This window comes from Battus philenor, unplaced genomic scaffold (genome assembly GCF_028537555.1).
Source record: "Battus philenor isolate CCGP_79_NKW_IND1 unplaced genomic scaffold, ilBatPhil1.0.hap1 SCAF_17, whole genome shotgun sequence".
NCBI classification, from domain to species: Eukaryota; Metazoa; Arthropoda; class Insecta; order Lepidoptera; family Papilionidae; genus Battus; species Battus philenor.
Genome location: NW_027181679.1, coordinates 13,339,845 through 13,353,297, shown reverse-complemented (window position 1 = coordinate 13,353,297; position 13,453 = coordinate 13,339,845).

Sequence of the window (13,453 nt, the reverse complement as noted above, 5' to 3'; positions counted from 1 at the left end):
AGACCTACTAAATACGCATATAAAATTTGGTAAAAATCGGTCAAGCCGTTTCAGAGGAGTTCAAGTTCGAACACCGTGACACGAGAATTTTATATATTAGATAGATACGACGTATGTATAAACATGGAAGAAATGTAAACTATATATATATACTTATACCTAAAGATCATTTAATTATTCCAGAATATTCTACAGTTATAATAGAATACCTATTGAATATACACCGTTAAAAACTGTTAATACCAAAATTCTACTGCAAAAGCCTCTAATTCATTTGTAATAAACGGAATCCAAATTTAATAAAATTCCGCAAAACATTATTGGATAGTTGTATAATAAAGCTTTTTATTATTAAATATAAAGGAATATTTAAATGATAAGAATCCTTGGCAGTGATGTCGCCTGATTATTTTGATTTCCTTTAGGCTATATCTGATAAAGTGTAAATGAATAAATCTGTGTTAAACTTTATGAGATGTGTTGTTGTTGAATTTCTTCATGCTTCTTCTCCACAACTATAACAACTTGCGAAGCAGAGTAGACTCAAAATTAAAAGAGATTGAAAAATCTAATATTTAAAATTCTCGTGTCACGGTGTTCGAACTTGAACTCCTCCTAAACGGCTTGACCGACTTTTACCAAATTTTATATGCGTATTCAGTACATCTGAGAATCAGCTACTATCTATTTTTCATACCCCTTAGTGATAAGGGTGGTCCACCCCTAAATAATTTTTTTTATTTTTTAGATATTTTTTTTGGTTTTTATTTTATTATGATACAGCATACAAAAATACATACAACCTTAGATTTTCACCCCTCTACGATCAACCCTTATTTTTTTTGTTAATTAAAACCCTATTTTTTTTTGCAAAACAACGTTTGCGGGAACAGCTAGTAAATCTATAATAAGCTGACAATCAATGAGAGTTCTGATAAAAATTCTTCTATTTTCCATCATCTTCTATTTTATTTCTATCCATACTTTGTTACGTATATATGTAAAAATGTTGTTAAGTGTATATGTTAAAATCTGTATTGTTAAACTTTATTAAAAGATGTGTTGTTGTTAATAAAATAGATTTAAAAAGATAAATAAGTGTTATGTACAAGATTTCGAATCAAAATTAAGTTTATCTTTTATCTTATCTATAATTCCTGTAAAGTCGTTTCCATTAAAAGATGGACCAGATCTAGAACAAGCCGCGAAGCGATCCGTCGAATTAATACTCAAGTCCACGTCTAGATTGCGAGTCGGGTGCTGCATTGGAATGAAGTCGACCCTAATCCGATTCCCTTTATAATGATCCTTCGTTCATTTACATCGAGAATTAGTTTCTTAGCTCGTTAGACGGTGCGGTGTCCAAGTTCGTTTTACAATTAAAACATTGTTATTACAACTCGTTCTATTAGTTATTTAATGGAATCAGGCGTTACGTTGCGGAAGTCCATCCTAAGTAAGAAAAGGACCAATATTTAGCCACTTCCGCACATGCAACACAGAGTCAATTCTGAGTCAACTCTGTGTTTGGCACTAATCGGTGTAACATAACTCCTGAAGATGCCCCTTTGAGGGGTGAAACACATGTTGAGTAATTTGGCGGTGGCGGTTGTGTGATTCGCATTGTTTGCCGCATATGCATTTATCAGCGGGCTGGCGGGCGGTGCATTTTTTGCACAACTATCACTGCATGTGCGGAAGTGGCTCCAAGAGTACCTCCAAGGATATGACCATGTTAAAGTCGTCGAAACGCAAGATCCAGGCCACTTTTAATCGCCCTTATTTGAAATATACGGGAAAGTCTTTTTTTGGGAATCGAGGGGGAATCTCCATATGGACACAAAATACCTTGCCTTTTGGAGTGAGGATAGAGTTATGTAGGATTCCTACCAACTAAAACCTCATCAGTGGTCGTCTTCGGTACCTTTGATGGGGCCGCCGGTTCTCCTCAGTACAGAACCAAGACACATCCCTGGAGGAAGCTGTGTCTTCTCCGGAATCCTTGCTGTACCGCAGCAACGCGAGACCACTTCGCATTGCTGCACTTCTAGAGTCAACGGCCTTAAAGCCTGCGAACCCGATGTTCTTTCACTCACCTCTTAGGATATGCAGGATACACCTTAGCCTTATTTTAGTGAATTTGGACTAAAAGGTTGATTGTGAAGACGCCTAACAGTGAAGTTATTTAGCCTGAAATGAAGTCCCAAGTGATAAACCACGTTTTTGTTTAGCAAAATATATATACAAATATATTTATTACGTATAAGCAATATATTACAATCTTTACAAACATAAGTCAGCGATTTGTGACGTATATCATATAAAATAGGAGGAGGAATGAATTTCAATCTTTCATTTATTTCGTAACAAAAGACGTTTTATCGGTACCTTCTTCGCATCACATCGTCGGATTAAATCCAGTATTGCGCCCAAAAATATCATGTTTATTACAAATAAAAATCAACTTCGGTAAATTACAACTGTAATCTGCTAACAATCGTGCCAACGTCCGCCACATACGTTAAAGCTTCTGATGTATTATTATCTGACAAAATAAAAGCGAAATGTATGTCGATTTTTAGGGATCGGCAAGCTCTTTAGACGAACCTTCAATGTGAGCATCCGTGAGAAGTATGTTTGCACTTATATATAGTCACATCTGGATTACAAATTACTTTATATTTTATAACAATCTAAATAGTTAATGTTAACTGATTGTTATTATTATAATTATTTGTTTAAAAGTTTTAGTTTTGATAATTATAAAACAGTCAATTTGTAAAGTAAAAGAGCTAACTTAAACAGAAATATGGAGGACTCAAAATTTATAAAAGTGACTAGTAAAAGAATGAAATTAAAAAAAGTTAATGGGCAAATTTAAAATCAAGAGTAGTGAAATCGAAGTCCAAAAGGGCGATTTCTAAGTCTAAAAAGGCGAATTTAAAATAGAATTGGATATCTAAATGGGCGATTTGGATGTCTAAAAGGAAGAATTCAAAATCCAAAAAGTGATTTGAATATCTAAAAACGCAAATTCGACATCCAAAAAAGCGATTGGTTATCTATAAGGGCGAATTCCAAATCGTAAAAGCTATTTATTATCTAAAAGGGCGAACTCGAAATCTAAATGGGCGATTTAGATGTCTAAAAGGGAGAATTCAAAATCCAAAAAGTGATTTTAATATCTAAAAACGCAAATTCGACATCCAAAAAAGCGATTGGTTATCTATAAGGGCGAATTCCAAATCGTAAAAGCTATTTATTATCTAAAAGGGCGAACTCGAAATCTAAATGGGCGATTTAGATGTCTGAAAGGGAGAATTCAAAATCCAAAAAGTGATTTGAATATCTAAAAACGCAAATTCGACATCCAAAAAAGCGATTGGTTATCTATAAGGGCGAATTCCAAATCGAAAAAGCTATTTATTATCTAAAAGGGCGAACTCGAAATCTAAATGGGCGATTTAGATGTCTAAGAGGGAGAATTCAAAATCCAAAAAGTGATTTGAATATCTAAAAACGTAAATTCGACATCCAAAAAAGCGATTGGTTATCTATAAGGGCGAATTCCAAATCGTAAAAGCTATTTATTATCTAAAAGGGCGAACTCGAAATCTAAATGGGCGATTTGGATGTCTAAAAGGGAGAATTCGAAATTCAAAAAGCGATTTGAATATCTAAAAGGGCAAATTCGAAATCCAAAAAAGCGATTGGTTATCTATAAGGGCGAATTCGAAATCGAAAAAGCTATTTATTATCTAAAAGGGCGAACTCGAAATCTAAATGGGCGATTTGGATGTCTAAAAGGGATAATTCGAAATCCAAAAAGCGATTTAAATATCTAAAAGGGCAAATTCGAAATCCAAAAAGCGATTTGGATATCTAAAAAAGCGAAATCGAAATCTTAAAGGGTAATTTAGATATCTAAAAGAGTGAATTCGAAACCCCTAAAGGCAAATTATTGGCATTCTTAATTTCAGGAATACATCTCTCTCATCTACTCCTGTCCTAATTATTGAACACAAAGCTAATATCTCATAAAAGTAAATTATAAAATTGATAACCCAGTATAAATGAACTAAGAAAACAGAAGTAAATACACATCAATTTTTAAATTCATACGGAACCGTAAACGATAAAACTGAATTAATCTTTCCAGATTCAGATACGTATGGAGCGTGACTAGTAACAATAAACCCTTTCATGTTGGAGGTAGGTATGGACGGATCGTGTGTAGAACGCATATTAGAAAGGGACCAATGTGCTTACATTTGTCAAAAACATTCCCCTGTAAGAACGAAATATTTTCGTCTAGATTCAATAAGATGTCTTAGACTTCTGTACAGTTGCATTTTCTGCTTTTCAGGTTACAGTATTATGTAAATGCAAGGTGAAATGGTTGTTCTCATTCGAATAATTTATGTCGACTTCATTTACGTTTCAGTCTTATTTTGATACGGATCAGAATCACTAACGAATTCCATGTTTTTTTGTATAAATTTTAAACATTTCGATTGAAATGAAACTAAAATAAAATTTGACTAGACGATATTATGAATTCGTCTCAAGTTAACCTGTGTAAGCATAAAAACGACAGCCTTTATGAGCTTGCGAAAGTTTTCCATTATTGCCTCACAGCTGACTTTGAACAAAGGATTCGTAGAGCCAGTGGAAGCGAAAACTACGGCTTGTACAAATGTTTATTCTGGCTACGAATTCTCTTGACAGGTTATTTCATAAAACCTTGATACGTCTTTAGACAGATGAACGAAGGCTTTAATAATTTATTCAGAAAAGTCCAGTTTTATAGACACTACAATCGTGTAGAACTCAACTACAAGAATAACAATATATACAAGATCCTTCAACTAGTCTATTAGGGTTCCAAACGCATCTTGATCTGAAAAGAGTACAACAAACTCAGACAGGTTTATATTTATAGTCACTTTTATAATATCCTTAATGCAATGATTAAAGAGGGCATTTTTTTGAAAATACTATTAATTGATCTTCTTAAATTTATTGTATTATATTTTTTTTGGCCCCCGCTATTGGGGGCCTCTTGTACCCCCTATCTTTTGTGGGACACGGACCTTTGGGCAAATTTATTTAATTTTTCACAGAATTTTTTATTATTTTCTTTCTCTTCTTTCATACTTCACATTGTCTTTCGGTCTATTCTTTCATTCCACGATTCTACTGTCTTTCCCTTTTGCTCTGTATCACCTTTCATTCATTCCTCATTTCTTTTTACATTTTCTTAAATTACATTGTTATTTTATGTTACATTTTTATTACTTAGATTCTATAATCATTTTATATCACAGTATTATATATTGTTTTGCTTTTATTATATTATAATTAGTCAAAGTTCAAAAGTCAAGTTTCAAAAATCCGAGAATTTTTTAAAAAAAGTTATAGAAGAATAAATGTCTCATTCTATTGTTTGACATACGAGGGTCAAACTGAAAGTTCTTAGAAAATCAAAAACTAAGCATTCTAGCAAGTTATTAGTTTTATTATAACTTTTCAAAATAGCGTCCATTTACATCAATACATCGCTGCATTCGATGGAACCATTGAGAAAAGCACCTTGCCCACTCGGCCTTAGGGGTCTCTTCGACGGCGTTTTGGAACGCAGCCACTGCTTCCTCGGCGTCCATAAAATGTTTTCCTCGAAGTTTTTCTTTTATTTTCGGGAATAAATAAAAATCGCAGGGTGTTAGGTCGGGGCTATACGGCGGGTGACCCAGTAATTCCACGTCTGAGGTCGCCAAATAGTCGATCGTTTGCCTGGCGGTGTGCGACGAGGCATTGTCGTGATGAAGGAGGATCCTGCTGCGAGGTCGTTTCTCTCGAACTTTTTCCAAGACAAGTGGCAAACAGTTGTTAGTGTACCACTCTGCATTAACCGTTTTCTGATCCTCTAAGACAACTGTCGCGTAATGACCTGTCTTTCCGAAGAACGAGGCCACCATCTTTTTTCCAACACTTCGACCTCTCTTCACTTTAGTTGGCAACTCTTCGGAAGGAAACACCCACTGAGCAGACTGTCTTTTGGTTTCCGGATCATAACAGTAAATCCAGCTTTCGTCACCCGTTAGTATGTCGAACACAGCATTTGAGTCACCTCCGTTAAATTTTTGGATCATTTCTCGGCACCAATCAACACGGCGGAGTTTTTGAGCCTCGGTCAAATTATGCGGTATCCAGCGGGCACAAAGCTTCCTGACCGCTAAATGTTCATGGAGGATTTTGTGCACTTGACTCATACCTATGCCTAGACTTGTCCGAATCTGCTGATAGGTCACTCTTTTGTCAGTCTCTATCATACGCCGCACAACACTGATATTGTCTTCAGTCGTCGCTGTAGAAGGCCGTCCCTCACGCAAATCATCGGTGAGATTAGTTCGACCACGTTTGAATTCATTAAACCAGTTGTAAACTGTGGCACGAGATGGGGCTTCATCGTGAAAAGCCAATCGAAGTCTATCATAACTTTCTTGATGACTTATATGACATCGAAAGTCATAAAAAATCATTACACGAAAATTTTCTCGGCTTAAATTCATTCTGACGTGCACAGACAATTTTCAATTTGCCGCCAAATCGTAAAACAAATGACAAATGAATGAAATGTATACTCAATATTATTGGTAAAGAGTTCTATTTTCAAAATTTAAACTTATTTTTTTAATATAATGCTTTTAAGTTGCCAGTTCTAAAAACTTTCAGTTTGGCCCTCGTATTTAAAAGTCGATTTAGGGACTCTGCGAGTATGAGCTAGTGCCCTGGTGGGCAGCGATTCCCCCCGAAGATTAACCAAGAACTGATTCCATGATCATCCGATGTCCCTCGCGTTTTTTTCTTGAAAGGGACATCAGATGTTTATATTGTTTTGCAGACAGCTTATTTCGCAAAGTAAAGTCTAGGAAATATACATAACTTCCTGTCTAGTTTGCACATTATTCTGTAATAAGATGTCTGCTGTTTTTATAGAAAATTTATACACGCTAACGGCATAGCTCGAAGAATTGTTTTTTTCTTCTGAATTATTGTTTTCAAGCAATGTACCCCGATCCCTGCCATTTCAGACAAACAGTTCTTGGAAGTACGTCAGTGATTTTAGGTCTTCTTTAAATTTCTGCACTATTGCGTCGATCACAGATCTGAATTATATCCAGAATATAAAGGATAATATAAATCGATACTGAATTTTCAAACTGAATCATATATTCGTCGCTATTGGCGTTCATATACTGTGAACGAATGCATCTGATTTTTCCTCGACCATTAACAATAATTTAACGATTATATGTGCATCGAATGATGCTATATTTCATAATTTAACTGTTGAACTGTCATTGGGAACCCATTCGCAATGATTAAGTGTTTATTTGCTTTATACAATTCAGTTTTTTTTAACAACTCAGAATATTTGTGTGACAAAAAAAATATGGAAATAAAATTTTACTTATCGTAAACAACAAACATTTCATCACCATTATTATCATTATGCCAGTTGATAGACGCCCATTGCAGGGAATAGATCTAACCCTAATATCCCAACGATTTACCGTATCCAGAAACTTACTCCACCATGAACATGTCGTCGACTTACGGTTGCAATTTGAGAACCTTTCGGCCCCAACGGCATTCACTAGCAGCTTAAGCTGGGAATGCTTAACAAATGAAACACCAGCATATACAGCGGGGAATTCCCGGATCCCGGACAACATTAGCCTTCTACGCGTCAGCGCCTAGCAGGCCACGGTGTTGGTCCAGGTGTTTACGGAGCACAGAGGATTCTCGGAGAGTATATATATATGTGTGTGTGTGTTTAATGTATTTATTTAACATACTTTATTGTATACATTAAGATACATTAAAATACTCGTAGTTTCATAATGAGAAACAAAAAGAGCACAATGGGCGGTCATATCACACATAGCAATCTCTTGAAGACAACCATAGTATTGAAACAGTAGAATTATAAATATGGGTAATTAATGTGTAGAAACATACATATATAAACATTCATACAAATGTATAAGGCATATATACTTATAATAAATGAGGTATGTATTTTCTATCGTGAGGTTTACACATTTGCTTACTTATTATCTTTGCATCATTAGTGACTGGTACAGAATAAGCAGAAAAAGCCTATGCGGTTTTTTCTTTGGATTAAGTTAGTCATAACACAAAGTGAAAAAGACACGCAATCAAATAATAAAATCCTTAGTAAACTTTATATAATGTATTTCTATATTTGTTTATAACAATTTTAATTACAGTCCAAAACATAACTCGCAAATGCTTGTCCGTTTTTATTTAATCATAATTTTGAGGTCTCACTGCGAGGGGTCCATCAAATGTCTGTTAACCCTCTTACTAGAGAACGACTGTTACAGACAGGGGGACTTTATTATGCTCCCTGTTTGAAAATAGCCTTTTATGAACGTATAATTTTTATTCCCTTTCCAAATGGTGACCCGGAAATTAAAAAGGGGGGAGAGAGCTTTCCCACCGACACGGAGGAAGGGAGATACGGGGGCATCGTAGTATAACAAATCGAAGGTAAATGCTTTCTTGATATTCTGTTTCACATATAGAGTGTTATGTTGCTTGTTGAACAGAGATGTACCAGGGATTTTATTTTCGTATCAAATATATATTTGTAATTTTGAAGCGTGATTTCTTCCATTGTCAGGAACAATTTCAGTACCCAAGGAGATGTATGTACTAGTGATTTATTTATTAACACTTTTGTACACCATAGACAAATAAATAGAGAAATAAAAGTACATATAGTACAAGAGCCGGTTTTATTGCTCGAAGCGATCTCTACCATACAACCTTTGGATTGAAATGAGAGACATGAAGGAGAAGGCAGTTTAGGGTGTAAATATATACAATAATACTTATATATTCATTAAAACATGTGTGTGTGAGTGTGTTTGTGTGTGTGAAAGAGAGACAGTTGCGCCGCCCGGTGCCGCTGTCCTGGTCCGCGGCGGCGCAAATTTGACTCGATTTAATGTTTTTTTGCGTCTACCCGTCTGCTCTTTTTTATTGAAATTTCTTTGTTATATCTTCTGTAACTACTTAAACTAATTAACCTAGTTCTTAAAAGCTATGAGATGGGTCAAAAGGACCACAATCTCAGTGGCAGCCGCCGAGTATTTTTATTATTCTAATGTTAGCCAAATTTGTTTTGCTTGTGATCTTATGATCGAATTATGACCTTTGTGGTGGGTGAAGTTTTTTCTTATTTTATAATTGTCTGCCCTTTTCTGGGCCCTAAAAATGGTACCCTGCTAATTTGCGCAGGGTCCGTGTGTGTGTGTTTGTGTGCGTGCGTGCGTGCGCGCGTGTGTGTCACATAAACACACTTTATATTAGGACCAATATTCTATATACATTAGCGTCTGAACTTGTCTTTAAAAGTTACGTTCAATATTTCCGATTTTTTTTCTCGCGTCAACATGGCATATATAACATGTTTACTAATTTCACGCCCTAACAATGTTAAATTTTTAAATTACGTTTCATGCAAGCACTTTCGCACATACTCCATATCGCCATCCACAGGTTGCGCTAGTATATGTGCGGCGGTTGTCGTATTCACATCGTTGAATCTTGGTAAATATACACGCACATATAGATATACCGAATTGATGTTATAAATAAATAAGTGGGCTTGTAGACGCAGCGTGGGTTCCCACTAGGTGGACAAAGTCAAGGATATGAGGCTATGAGGCCTATGCCTTGCAGTGGGTATCGGCTGAAAAAAAGCCTTTACTTAAGATTTCTACTAAGCATACATAGATATTGATTGTCAATCAATAAGCGATCTTATTAAAACGTCATAAGGATCAAAATAGAAACAAGGCGCAGTATATTGTGAGATTTAAGACCATTTCTCCCGTATCGTGTACAAGACAAATTAAAAAAGTTCCAGCGAGGACGCCAGTGTGCTTGCTTCGAGTTTTTACGGCTTCACAAAAATCCCTTATTTAAGTATTTCTTTTTTTTTTTTAATATGTACGCTGTTAAAAAAGGGTAAGCATGTTTGGCTTAAAACCACCATACATACATCTCATTTTATAATAAAAGTCGCCGTTTCAGGCTGTAACGTCAACTGAAAGGCACATGTTCTGCTTCAAAAATATCTATTCGAAATATGGTTTCAGAAATGATGCATATCTTAATAACAAGGATTCAAAAAAATGCGTTCACGAAATTCAAATTGCTACATATTAAAATAAATCATTACCTAATATATATATACCTACTAGCTGACCCCGCAAACGTTGTTTTGCAAAAAAAAAAATTAAAGTTTTTAATTAACAAATAAAAAATAAGGGTTAATCGTAGAGGGGTGAAAATTTAGGGTTGTATGCATTGTTGTATGCTGTATCATCATAAAAGAAAAAAAAATGAAAAAAATTGTCTAAAAAATTAAAAAAAATTAGGGGTGGACCACCCTTACCACATAAGGGTATGGAAAATAGATAGTAGCCGATTCTCAGACATACTGAATACGCATATAAAATTTGGTAAAAATCGGTCAAGCCGTTTCGGAGGAGTTCAAGTTCGAACACCGTGACACAGGAATTTTATATATTAAAAGATAGGCTTTGTACAGCATGATAAAGCCTTCAAATCATCACACTATATAGGTGATTTGAATGAGCCGAGTTCAATTATTTAAACCTTTTACACCTATAATCAATCACACTGTATATTTCCAAAATTTGTGTACGTACGTAGATTCATTGTTTTAGCCAATAGAACCTTATTGTAAGAAAAGCCTCGCTCTAAGATCTATGGGAGGATATACCATAATCGCCACGAAGAAGGGCTGGCGATCACGATGTGGTATTATGGTATTTAAAGAATGCTGTCTATCATGAATATACGAAGTGTGAATAAGATTGCATCCCGGGAATCGAACCTCACAATCCTTTACAAATACGTCACAGGGATAAAACTAATGGTGCATTTCCGAACGTAAAAGTTATAAATTATTTATACATTTAATTATTTGTAAAAGCTCAATAGATAATTATAATTAACCCTTTCCACTCCAATGTCGAGTGTCACTCGACACTGATTTCGTTCCACGAGCTCCACTGTCGAGTGGTACTCGACATGGTGTAACACTTCTTTTTGCGGAAAATTTTAAAACAGGAAAGATTTTTGTTACTAAAATGTTTGAATGACAAATGAATGAAACATATTCTAGAATCGCAAGATACTATAATTCAATTAAATTTTATCAATGCTACATAACAGCCTTGGAGTGGAAAGGGTTAAAAGGAGCATTGTTATATTTATCATTTCAATCGTAAAAGGTCCTGCTAGATATAGACATTTTTTAAATCATAAATATATTTCTCTGACATTAGCGACAGTGCCTTTGTTTTTACGTGTCTGCACGTCATTCACGTGCTTACTTAACTAAGTTATTCTAGTAACTTCTAAGTTATTTTGAACTAAACTATTTTTATTCACAACACCTTAACAACCTTAGCTATTTACATTACTTATCTAATAGATTCAGGCGTTACCTTGCGGAATTCCATCCTAAGAAAGGATTTAATATATAGTTACTTCCGCTATGCAGCAGTAGTCAGTTACCGACCAGTGCCAAACATCTGTTTGGCACTGGTCGGTGTAACATCTCCTGAGGATGCTCCGTGGAGGGGTGAAATACGTGTAGAGTAAATTAACGGTGGTAGTTGTGTTTCGTATTGTTTGCTGCACTCGCATTTATCAGCGGGCTGGCGGGCGGTGCACTTCATTGCACGACTACTGATGCGTAGCGGAAGTAGCTATATATTAGTCACTTTCTTATTTACATTACAGCTTGTGCGACTACTTTCTCATCCCTACTCTATATTGACATCCTCAGGTTGTGCGCCAGTGTCTGTGCGGCGGTTGCCGTATTTACATAGATAAACCTTGCGATCGCATCTTAAACCTCGTGTGATACACGCACGAGTCCGTGTTACGTAACAGAGCTATCACCGCACTGTTATACACCTCGAGGGTGTCTGTTGTTCAACAACGATGACCAGATCGCTCTTTAGCTCTTGACCCTCGTGGATGGTGAGCGTCTTTGAATCAACATCTGTACTGTCTTTGCTAACTGAGATGTTGTCCCTATATTTCACTGTTTCGGGATATTCCTTTCAGAGTAAGGACACCTACTCACGGACCACTACATACTACTCATGCACCACCTAGACAAAGCCGTCGAAGATACGTATGTCCACTTGCCACAATAAGTTAATCAAAGCTTACACCATTTATTTCTATTTTGTCTACTTCACCGTCTTTGCTCCAGAATTTTTTCACATTCTTTCACAATATCACAATGTACACGTAATTCCGTGAATTGGCATTTTAGACCTCCCAATTTTAAATTCGTGAAATATTATATAATACTATTGAGTTAGTGTTATAATATTCAGTTCTTTTAAAGGTATATATTTCATCTTTATTAAATGCATTGGAAACGTCCAATCGAAACATTGAGTGTATTTTATATGGTTTATATTTCAGTGATGATTATTTTAAAAAAATTCTTCGTGTTTATTATATTATAAATATATTTTTTCCTAAGTTTTATTTCTTTTATATATATCATTAAAAACCACTTAACTTTATGGTTCAACGTCTATTTAGTTCGCAAGCGCAATGAGATATTTTTACATTTTTTCAAAAATCGTATAACTACTCATTAAAATAATTTCACGTGAATGTACGGAGAACTTACCTGGCTTATCCAAGTCGCTGAGGAAGTCCTCGGTGTCGGTGTAGGCTGTAGTCCGGCCCAGGGCGGCCAGTACAGCCAACCACGCCCACAGACCGGGCCCAGGACTGCCCCTTGGACTCATGACGTCACTCAAGTGTACATCGCACGACACTCAAAGTTCACTTTGTTTCACACTTGAATTGATGCTTTCGGTATCATTTACCTGTAACAATTAAGTTGTTATTGGATTATATTGATTATTTTTCTTATTTTCAGCAGTATAGGCCTCCCCCAGAAATCGCCACCATGGCATGTACTTTTTTTTTTATAATGGTCCCCACTGTTGGGGATCTCTCGTTCCCCTATCTCGTGTGGGACAGGGACTTTTTAATTCTAATAATTTATTCATATATTTTTTTTATTATTATCATTCTTCTCTTTCATATATCATCTTATCTGTCGTACTGTTTCTTTCGTCCTACAATTTTCCCAGTCTTTCTCTTTCATTCCATTAGTCATACATCCATCCTCAACCATATTATATTATACTATTTATTACACTAATTTTGCTACTGCTATATTCCTTTTATTTCTATATTTTAGTGTTAGTTTTATTTTTACCTATTGCATTTATTACCACCTTCCTGCAGTAGCTGAGGAAGCATTCTCTCTCCCCTTCATCTTGCA